General features: G+C 38.4%; 1 protein-coding gene across 14 annotated transcripts in view; it reads left to right on the plus strand.

The window, feature by feature from the left end:
• The window catches only part of PRRC2C (proline rich coiled-coil 2C), a 69215-nt gene that overhangs the window by 6356 nt on the left and 50725 nt on the right, over nt 1-12134 (plus strand). The window lies entirely within an intron of this gene.

Here is a 12134-nt window from a genome sequence, read left to right on the forward strand (position 1 = left end):
GTACTTGCCTAGCAAAAAGTAAAGTTGACTAAAACTATTTATGCTTTGGTTTTTTATTTTTAATGTATAAGTTTTGAAAATATTACCATTTATTAAGTTCTTATTAAATGCCAGACAATATTGTAAAAGCTTTATACACACTTTGTTAATTAAATCTCACGGTAGACTAGAAGATAAAGCCCACATGAGGAAATATATATGTGTGTGTGTATTTTTTGACCAGAGAAATGCTTATGCCATAATATGCATATGTCACAATTAGGTGCTATGAAAACACCTAGCTGCTAAATATGAGAACTGGGATTTAAACTAAGTCAGTTTTAAGAGAAGTGTAATATGAACACTTTTTAAATCCTATAAGCTGTCAGAAAGTGCTCTGGCAATCACCTCAAGGAAATGGTAGACATGCAGCTTTACTTTGCTAGAACAGTATTTTGTAGTACAGAATATTTGATAGCTACATTTCTTTTCTGATTGTTAGGCTTTCTTCTGTGCCCCAGGAACTCAATTCACCTGTTTCAGTTTCTAAGAGCCTAAACCCTTCCTTCTACCATTCTGATTAGAACACCAACAGATTGTTTATTTTACACTTTCTTTAAATGATAATTTTTAATGCTTTTGCTGTAGTGTTGTTTATTGTAGAGGCATTAAACATATGATATTCTTAGCTTTACTATTATACCTTCAAATGTGATCTTAAAAATATGTGATGTCACTAACTTCAGAATTACTGGTTGATTATAACAGAAATGGGAGTTACCTTAGAAGTTGACCAGTTCAACCTCCTTTTTTTTTTTTTTTTTTTTTTGTCTTAATGAAGCCTAGATTTGAGCACAGTATTTCAAGCAGTGTGAATAAAACCCCACAAAATTCGTGGAACTTGGATAATTCCAGATCTGTGCATTAGCTTTCTACTCAACTAGCAAGTTTTATGAAGCACTGCTACCACAATTCTATCACTGGCTGTACTGTGTCATATTAGCAGGCTGAGTCTGTATTCTGTATTTATGAAATTTAGTTTTTGAACTATGGCTGTTTAACTGTTCTTCTACCCAATTTAATTTTCCCTAGCATTCCAAGACCTTTCTAGCTCCTAAAGTCATTGAATGCATGTTACTCTTGCAGATGTATATGTCATATGTGTTGTCTGGTTTCCAAGCCTTTATGCAACTTTTTGACAAAACACTTTGAAAAGGACAAAGTCCAATATGTTAGCTACTCAGGCCACATTACTTTTAAGTATAAAATAATGTTCAATGTCAAGTATTCTATAATTCTTGTTCATGATATATTTAAGGAGTGTGTAAAGACTAGTATTTTGATTAATGAATGTGTTTACAATCAAGTGGGGGAGTGTTCATAGATAAGTAAACTTTTTAGAAGGTTTATATTTTGTGAACACTGACGGGCCTAGAATTCAAAGGAGTGTGGTAAATGTCTTTACTTTTTAGTTTAAGTGGAAAATTTAGTTAAAATTTGAGTGATAAACAACATGCTGTTTTCTGAAGTTCATATATCAGTCCTCCCTGTTTGTCAGCTCTGGCTGCCATGGGTAAATACCATAGACTAGGTGATGTAGACAATAGAAGTTTATCACAGAGGCTGGAAGTCCAAGATCAGGGTGCCAGCAGTTAGGTTCTGACTTGCTTCTTACATTGCAGAGAGTTCTGGTGTCTTCCTCTTAATAAGAGCACTAATCCTTTATGAGACTCCACCCTCATTGTATCACTTAAACCTAATTATCTCCCAACATCCTATCTCCAGATACCATTTATCACATTGGAAGATAGGGCTTCAACAAGTGGATTGGGGGCATAATTTAGTACATAGCACCCCCATTTTACAATCTGTACTGCATTGATTCTTATACTTTTTAATTATTATACTTCAAAATGACATTTCTACAATAGATGAAATATTTTTGTTAATAGAGATATTACTGTTTTGTTATAATTTTTTTATCCTTGATATTTTACTCTATTGTAGTGCAAATTTTGATAAAAACTTGAATCTTTTAGAGTCTCTTAACCTCATGATATATTATTTGTTTTAAATTTTTAATTGATTTCAGAGAGAGAGGAAGGGAGAGATAGAAACACCAATGATGAGAGTCATTGATTGGCTGCCTCCTGCACGCCCCTGCTGGGGATCAAGCCCCCGACCCAGGCATGTTCCCTGACCGGGAATAGAACTGGAATCTCTTGAGTCATAGTTCAGTGCTCAACCACTGACCCACACCAGGGCATGTTATTACGTATTTTTAAAGGTTTGATGTTTGTCCTGGCGAGGTGGTTCAGTTGCTTGGAGCATCGTCCTGTACACCAAAAGGTTGTGTTTTTGATCCCCAGTCTGGGAGCACATGGGAAGCAACCGATGGATGTTTCTCACATCAATGTTTCTCTCTTTAAAAATCAATGAAAACATATCCACTGGTGAGGATTAAAGTAAATAAATAAAAATAAAGGTTTGATGTTTATCCTTTCTGTAATGAAAATTGATATCTGATTTTCATAAGGTTTTTATCTTGGGCCCTGGCTTTGGTGTCCAGCCTGGATTTAACCTTGCCCCATCACTTAGCTGTGAGAGTTTGAGGCACGTTGCTGTACTTCTCTAAGATGGTTTCTTCACTGGCAGGTTTTAGTGATCTGGGCCTTGAGCTCTTATTCCCAGTCCAGTGTTTCTACATCATACTCCATCTCTAGGGCTTAGTTCTAATAGGCTTCAAAAGGCATTACTAAACTAGAGCGTATAAAACTTGGATTCCTCTTTATTTTAGAAGTGGGAAGAAGAAATATCAACGATTACTCAGGATTAGGGGAAATGGTTCTGTGAAGTTGGGAAGAGGAACATGTTTGGGAGAGCAGATGAACGAACCTTTTTTTCTTTCTTTAACTTTTTCCTTTGGAATAATTTTAATCTTACAGAAAAGTTAGAAAATTAGTATAAAGAATTTCCGTAGTCCTTCATCCATATTCCCTGATCCTTGATAGTTTACCATATTCTCTGTGTAAATGCACATATGCCATGTGCACATGTACTTAGTCACACACAGTATGTGTAAATTTTGTCATCACCTGGAACCTTAAATTCAGATCACAAGCCTCCAGTTTTCTCACTCACATAGTACATTCTCTCCTATTGTACTCAGAAAGTGAATGAAGCAATCTGTAGAAGCTTGACTCAATCAACATTCAGTAATTACTATTGTTAGAACTTTTATCCACCTCATTGAAATTGCCAGGCCCTTCTGCTCTCCTCCTTAGTCTCTTCCAGCTTCTCTTCACTGCCTGGCAGTGTTCCTCTGACCAACCTCCTACCAGTATCCCCATTGCCCTTGCTCTTCTTCATACCTGCCTGGTGCAGCTCTCCTCATTAGCCCAGCCGCTCTGTGCTTCCACCACTCCCCGCGCTGGACAGCAAGGCGTTTTCCAACCGCACGGACTGCGCAGTACTGAGTGCTCTGCCTTCTGGCTTCTTCTGGAGTTTCACCACTGCCTTTTTCTATGGCTGGCTTTCCTAGTGGGCAGTCTTTCCTCCCAGTTCTTTGCAAACCTTTTCCAGGCTTCTCAAATTCCCAAACTGTTATCTCCACTCCTTTGATGAGGACAGCACGTCTCTTTTTTTCATTTGTTTCTAGTACCGCCTGATAATAGAGTAGGCACTGGGTGATGTTTCTTTGAGTGAATGGGGAATTCAGCATTTTGAGTTTGTGGTTCTGTCAGAAATTTTAAGTCAAGATGTTTTATTCTATTCTTATAGACAATTGAAAATGTATGTCTAAAGATTGTAGCTTGAGGGAAAGTTTTGGGGATTATTCTTACTGAAGCAGTGAACAGTAGATGAGATGGCCAAAGGGAAAAGCGCAGAGAGAAGAAAGAGGTGGCAACAGCATGTTAACATTTGTATGGAAGGCATAGAAAAGAGACTGAAAGCTCTCAGAGTCACAGAAACCAAAGAAGATGGTTTACAAAGGAGCTATTTACTTTTTATATTTGTACATCATGCCTGACTATTACTACTTAGTAGACATACTTCCTTTATCTGTTCAATAAGACATTTGTGGAGTGTGTACGGTATTCTCATCTGGAAATGGTTGCAGTTTCTTTTTAATGTTAAAATTTTAAACCAGGGAAACATTGTGCTGTATTTTCCAGAGGACCTGAGCTCTCAGCATGAGAATAATGAGGAAAAGGATATAAGCAACAGCCTGGCTGGGTATTTAGAAGTCCATCAGGGCCAGAAATGTAATTGTCATTTAATTGAATTTAGCAAATGGGCAATTCATGAGTTTTTTGTCAAATATACGTCAACGTAAAAAAAACATTCAAACCTATGAAGAGTTGTTGTGAGTTTATATGAGCTAAACTGTCGACAGTTTCAGGGAAGCAAAATCTCAACGGATTGAGGAAATGCTCCAGAGAATGACAGTTTTATACCTTATTTTATATGTTGTAATCAAAAGAAGAGGGTATGTGGGTTACATGAAATCCATTGGTAGATTAGGGACGCGGGAGAAAGCAAAGTGGGGAAGTCTCTGGGATTGGATAAAAAGTAAAATGATAGACACATACTTGTTTTACATAGGTTAGTTTACAGTCAGCAGTTAAGCTCAGTGACAATGAGGGGATTTGTGGCCTCTGCACAGCGGTGCCGGTGTTTTGAGGAGTCCAGAAAAAGGAAAGCAACTTTGACATTCCAATGATATGTTATCACAGATGCAAAAAGACAATAGGCAGGCTCAGTTAAGGTAAAGATTTACCTTTGTCAGGGAAGATATCTGCCTAGGACATGACTACCCACCACAAACTGCTTCTTGTTTAAAAAGTTTTAATTTCAAACCATCCTTTGTGGTTACTTTAGGTCTCTGAGTTTGCAAGGCCCACCATGCAGGCCTTCCCTGAGCTGGTCAAGTTAGCATGTGGCCCCTTTTCATCCACACATACTAGATTTTAAATATCACTTAAAATATTTTCAGTATTGAATACTTTTAAATCCTTTTTGATTGGTAAAGAGTGACCTTTAATTGTTACAATTTTTAGCACTGAAGGAATTTTAGAGATCGTAGCTTAATCAGCAACCTGTTTACTTTAAAAACACTGGCTTCTTTTTTTTCCTTTTGTTGCCAGAAAGGGGACCTGGCCCCAGCGGGTCTGCCTAGGGCTGGCTGGTGTGTGTGGGTTCTTGACTTTGTGCAAGAAAGATTTCACAACATGAGTCCAGGTGATTTTTAGAGGATATTTATTAAAGCTGGGGACGGTGAAACAGGGAAGGGCCTAAGATGGAAGGAGGAATAGAAGAGGGACTAGGTGGGGAAATGAGCCTAGGCAGGGCTGCTTTGGCTCGCTAAGTCAGAGAAAAGGGGGCTTTGGGGACAGGGTCAGAGGATTAGCCTGGGACATGTTGCCGCTGCCCATTGCTCCCTGGTTGCAAGCCTTAAGAGTTCAGACCGTGCATGCCTGTGGAGGAAGAAGAGGAGGGAGGGACAGGCGGAGGGTCGCTCCTGGGGAGGGGTCGGAGATCAAGCCAGCATTGGGACTTGTTTTGAGGGTTTTTAAGGGCTGGGAGTTTAGGGGGAGGTCTTAGGGGGGAGGATCTCCACAGAATATTCCTCAGTTTTATACTGATGCGCCAAAATGAGATTTATTCCCTTAACTTCATCTGTCTTTGGGTGTGGTTGACAAATGGCACTAATTAGACTTCTCCTATCTCTCTGAGTAGGGCGATTTAAGCTGTTTACCTTCTGGTTGGAGGGAATTGTAAACCATTTACTCTTAAGTGTCCTTTGTTACAAAAGATAGAGGATTTTTCAGTTTGCTTGATGGCTGTAAGAGTCTTATTTTCCCTGTTCAGCTTGTCCTGGTTTATTAGCCTTTCTCACATTCATCTTAACATTTTTTGCCCGAAAATATCTGTTTACAAGATAATTAATTCTTCAAAATCTGGAAGATGCTCATGTTTTGGTACACCTAATTTCAATGAAAAAATGTTAGGTTTTTTCCCAGAATTGCTCATTTAGGGTCATAGAACCATGAATTTAGAAACATGATTACTTTCTCTTGCCTTAAACAAAGAAAGGAGGTGTGTTATCCAAAAGGCTTTAGTTTTGCAGACTGACCCTAGAACCCTTGATTTAGTTTTTTAGGGACATTACAAGCAGGACTGTAACATTAAAAATATTCTTAACTGCATACAAATAACAAAAAACTTCTCAAAATTAAAAGTGGTACAAGTAGAGGATATAATTCCTTTAGTCTCATAACTGCTGATCCCTGTTCTGAAATCCGAAGCTAACAGGTTGAAATGTTCCTATTGAGCTTACTGTGTCAAGGGTTTTTGAATTACTAATTATGTAAATTGTACCATTTTGTTACTTAAGTGTGGGTCTGCTGAATGTAGCCATACATTTATTCAGCAATTGAGATTTTTGGTTAGTTATTTAGAATAAACTCAGGCAGTACTCCTTATCCTAGACTAACTATTAGGCTCTGCAAAATCTGACTTCTGCCTACTGCAGCTTCCCCCTCTGACTTCCCTCTGCCTCTCCCTGGCAGGCATGACCTTTACTGTGGAACCTCCTTCTCCCAGACCAAAATTGGTTTGTCTTTTCAGTGGTTCTCAACTATGGCTGTACTGTAGAGACACTTGAGTACCATTGCCAGCCCCAACCCAGAAATTCTGATTTAATTGGTCTGGCATGAGGCCTGGACTGTATTATCCTGTATTATCTTTTCAAGTTTTCCTAGATAACTGCAGCCTGGGTTGAGAATCACTGATTGATTGTCTTAGCTCATGTCACTTTTCCAGGGAGGTGTTCTGGACCTTTCCCATCCTATCCAAATTCTCTTTCGCCTCTCTGCTATGGCTTTACCCAGTTGAGTTTTTTCATTCCCATATTTTTGTTTACTCAATTATTGTTTGTTAAAAGTTCCATGAAGGCAGGGTCATCACCTATCTTTTCGTGATATATCCAGACATCTAAAATAACATATGACAGTTTAGTAGTTCTCATCACAATCTGTCAACTAAATGTTGTTCAGTGAATATTGTCCCTGCAGCAGTAGGGGAGGTACTTTGTTGTTTCTGTGTAACTTGTAAAGGATTGCTTTGCTAAATTGTATTTCAGAGAATGTACAAGTTACTCCAGCAGGCTTTAAGAGGGCATTGTTTTCAATAAAGCTTTAGTATCCTAGGACAAGAGCACTCAAGAGAGCACCATTGCCCTGGAAATGGTGGTATAGATGTGGGTTAGGTTCCCATGCCAAGGCTCAAAAGGAAGAGGCATCACCATACTTGCAGGCAACTTTGAAGGTGTGAGGAAGACTCATGACAATCCTGTACCTAGTCTCCATTTTTCAGCCACAGCCACATTATCTTTTGCCTAGGCTGTTGCAGTCTGTGATGTCTCTACATTCCACTCTTGACCCTATAAGATCTTTCTAAAACAACAGACATACCTCTGCTCAGAATCTAATGGTTTCCCATTGCTTCAAAGGTGAAATTTAAAATTCTAATAGGCCTACCTTCTCTATTTCAACTCTCCCTTTCTTCCTTACTAGCTTTCATTTTGAACATGATTGCCAGCCATATCAGGGCTTTAGGGCCTTTGTATTGCTCTTTCCTCAGCCTCAAAGCTGGCTTCTTCCCCGTTAGATCCTTATCCGAAGCCTTTTCCTCCTAGAGGCCCCACCCTCCTCTTCTCCAAGGAGGGGAGAGGAACTGAAGGTCAAATTCATAACCGATGGCCAGTGTTTTAATCACTCGTGCCATAAAAATCCCTGAACTGCATTGATTGGGGGAACTTTCTAGCGGTGGAGCTCCACAAACTCCTGGGCTCGGGACCTTCTGGGCCTCCCCTTCTGTATCTCTTCATCTGGCTATAGCCTTTACTATTTTTGCCACAAACTAGTAATCTAGTAAATAAGTTGTTCCCCTGAATTCTGTGAAGTGCTTTACTAAATTAAACCTCTGGTTTTATAGCCAGTTGGTCAGAAGCCCAGGTAACAATCTGGACTTTTCAAATGGCATCTGAAGTTGTGGTAGTGGTGGGAATACTCTTGAGGGGCTGAGCCCTTGTAAATCTGTGAGATTTGATGCCATCTCCAGGTAGATAGGGTCAGAATTGAGTTCATTTGTAGGACACCCAGCTTGTTGGCTGGAGAATCTCTAAGAATTGCTGGGCGTTGGGGAACCCCCTTCCCACTCCCCCACCACCCAACACACATGGTGACCAGCAATGTCAGAAGTGAAGTAGCATATTGACTATGGTGACACATGGGAGTGGGCTTTTTTTTTTATACAAGGGGTGGGGGTACCCAGGTTGATAAGATTGGATGCAGAAATCAGCAGCCCTGATAAAGAATAATGAAAAGCAATGTAATAATAGAGCTAATGTTGAAGCAGAAAATGTCAGAATAAGGTAGGAATCAACCAACAGTGTTTTTGTTCTGGGGTTGTTGACAAGAAATCACTTTAAGATTCTTGTTGCTACAAAGTTAACCAATAGACAAAACTAGAAATGTAGAAGTAAGTCAGTTGGAAATCAAAAACAAGCCTATCTTAGAAAAAGGAGAAACTCAAAATTAAAATTACAAAACTAACACAGAAAATACCTCTTATGTTTCCTAAGAATGCTCTTAAGAACTTTCATTACCAGACAAAACAATGTTTAAAAAAGCAGGAAAGAAAATTCAAATTGAAATAAAAACAAGAATAAAAATCGATAAATCTAAGAGCTCTTTTGGACAAAATATGTTAGCTGAATCACTCTAACTTTAAGTTAAAACTAAAAATGAGAGAGTAAAAAAGACACATGAAGGCTTGAGAGGTAAGGGTTTTCTAGGAGAATGGGAATTACCAAATTTGATTCAAAACAAAAAAACAAGTTACACAAAAGTTGCCCACCCCAAACAAGTGTCTGGCTTAGGCAGTTTCACAGAGAAATTCTAGTGTCATTTTAAGAGACATTTCTCATACTGTTCTATTTTTTTAATATATCTTTATTGACTTCAGAGAGAGGAAAGGAGAGGGAGAGAGAGAGAAACATCAATGATGAGAGAGTCATTGACCGGCTGCCTCCTGCACGCCCCCGACTGGGGATCGAGTCCACAACCCGGGCATGTGCCCTGACCCAGAATCAAACCCTGATCGCCTGGATCCTAGGTTGATGCTCAACCGCTGAGCCACGCCCGGGCAGGCGCCTGTGTGTATTTATACTTCTAGACTCCATTCTGTTCCATTGACTTGTCTATTTTTACACCAATACCACACTGTTTTCATTGCTGTTTTACATGTCTTGAAATCAGGTGACATTGGCCCTCCACCATTTTTCTTCTTTTCAAAGTTCTTTTGGTTATTCTAGATTCTGTCCATTTCATTACTGTTTTTAGAATCAGCTTGATAAATTCAACCCTCACACTTTTTTCTAAGATTTTGTTTGGGATTGCTTTGAATCTATACCTCAATTTGGTAAGAATTAACATCTTAATTTTGGATCCTTTAAACCATAAATACAGAATATCTCCATTTATTGAGGTCTTTAATGTTTTATAGTTTTCAGTATACAGATCTTGCATATTTTTTGTCAGCAGCTATATCCCTAAGTATTTCATATTTTTAATTACTATTATAAGTTGTACTTCAGTTTTAGTTTCTCATTTGTTCATTGCTACTTTTGAATGTATAGAATGCAGTTATAATAAAGTAGCTTTTAATATTCTTGTACAGTAATTCTAACATCTGGGTCAACTGAGTTGGTTTCAGCTGATTTATTCTTCTCTTTAATTGATTAACATTTTCCTGCTTCTTTGCCTACATAATTTTTAATTGGATGCCACAGTGTGGATTTCACCTTCTTAGATTCTTGATACTTTCATTTTTTATAAATATTCTTTAAATTTGTTTGGAACTCAGTTACCTGGAAACAGTTTGATCATTTTGAGTGTTGCTTAAAGATTTGTTAGACAAGACCAGAGCGTTATTTACTTTAAGGTACTTTTTTTTTTTTTTTAAACCACTACTGAGATAAGGCATTTCTGAATACTCTGCTCAATGCCCAGTGTTTTTCTGGGTTTTTTAAAAGCCTAGCTGGTGAGAATAGTCACTATTCCCAGCCCTTTGTGAGCAACAGGCACTGTTCCTTTCTAATTATTATAAATGGTTCTTTCCTAGCTTTGGGTAGTTTCCTCACACATGTGCACATTAGTATTCTGCTGAATACTCAAGGGGGTCCTCTGCAGATCTACAGCATTTTTCTCTCTGGATAGCTCTCTTCTTTCCAATATTATATCCTAACTACTTTGCTCACCCTGCAGTCTCAGGCTTATTTTTTCCAACCTAGAGACTCTACCAGCCTCCACTTGAGAAGTCTCCAGGAAATAAGTTCAGGAAACCATAGGGCCCACTTCATTTGTTTTCTGTTAGTTATCACTGTCCTTCCTTGCTCTGGATCCATGATCCTTTGGTTCATTTTAGGCACCCAAAACAGGACTTACATTTTTTAAAAATTTTTTTAAATTATACAATGTGAAGCTAAGTCTTGATGGTGCTTATTCTTGATTGGTTGGATTGTTTTCACTTTGTACAAAAAGGAATCCTTTAAAATATATATGCATTATTGCCCAGCTGGAGTGGCTCCTGAACATCATCCAGGAGATCTCTCAGTTTGATTCCTGGTTAAGGTACAAGCCCGGGTTGCAGGCTCTCCATCCCCAGTGCGGGGGGGGGGGGGGGGGGGGGGGGGGTTGCAGGAGGCAGCCAATCAATCACTCTCTTACCATTGATGTTTCTCTCCCCTCCCCTCTCTGAAATCAATATAAATATATATATATACATTATTTAATGTAATTTTACATTCCTAAAAGTAATTTTAATTTTTGAACTAGTCACTGGCTTTTCTCTCAAGTGTATGTTGAATGAAGTTTCAACCTAATTGAGAGTTTCAGGGTGTCTCCCAAGCTTTTCAGAAGCAAAACACCAAAAAAGGTGGTAGAATAAATTACACTTTGGCTTTAAACTAAAGTGCCCAGATTTAGCTGACCATTATAATGGAATTGGACTTTCTGATTTATTCAGTTTTATAGTTTATGGCTACAAATACTTAGCCTTTAGAAATACGTATTCTTTTATAGCGATGGGTATGTTCAGTGATAGCTTGTCTTTATCTTTTGATTTTCTTTTGATTTCATGTACACTAACTTCAATCATATGTACTTATGATTTACTTTTTCTGGTATAGTAAGTACTATAAAATATAAAACAAAAATCAGAGGAACTCATAAGCATATGAAAATGCTGAAGGACATATTTTAAATTTTATTTTGTATTGGTTTCAGGTATATAGCATAGTGGTTAGATAATCATACTTTTTAAAATATATATATATATCTTTATTGATTTTAGAGGAAAGGAGAGGGAGAGAGAGAGAGATAGAAACATCAATGATGAGAGTCATTGATCAGCTCCTCCTGCACGCCCCAGACTGGGGATCAAGCCCGCAACCCGGGCATGTGCTCTGACCAGGAATCGAACCCGGATTGCCTGGGTCCTAGGTCAACGCTCAACTGCTGAGCCACGCCTGGCCGGGCTGAAGGGCATATTATTGATAGTAGTTTAATAGGATGAGGAGAAACTTTATAGAATTTGAACCTTAAAAAGGAACTCAAATATTAATTTAATAATGTATTTGCAGGAAATTTTACTTTGACCTAATGTAGAACCTGTATTGTGACTTTTGGAGTCAGTTGCTTGCTTGTTGTATTTGGAAATTTCTCTTTTTTTCCTCCCCCGTTGATTTTATTTTTTTTAGAGAGAGAAACATTGATGTGAGAGAGACACACATTGATTGGTTGGCTCATGCCTGGGGATTGAACCTGTGACCCAGTTAGTTATGTGCCCTTCATCAGGAATCCAACTCAAGACCCAACACGCTGACCATTGAGCAACACTGGCCAGGGCTTGATAATTTATAGGAAAACTTTGGGTTTGGATTTGCTTTTAAATAGGGAAATTAAGGTTCATTTTATGATTCTTTCCAAACCCTAATGTTTTGTGATGGCAAGAATTGAAGCAGATATTCTGTCACCCTGTGGTTCAGTTGTGCAGTATCGTATTGTTTTCCTTATGTAAGCTCTCTCTCT

The sequence above is a fragment of the Miniopterus natalensis genome, chromosome 19 (genome assembly GCF_054644295.1).
Source record: "Miniopterus natalensis isolate mMinNat1 chromosome 19, mMinNat1.hap1, whole genome shotgun sequence".
NCBI classification, from domain to species: Eukaryota; Metazoa; Chordata; class Mammalia; order Chiroptera; family Miniopteridae; genus Miniopterus; species Miniopterus natalensis.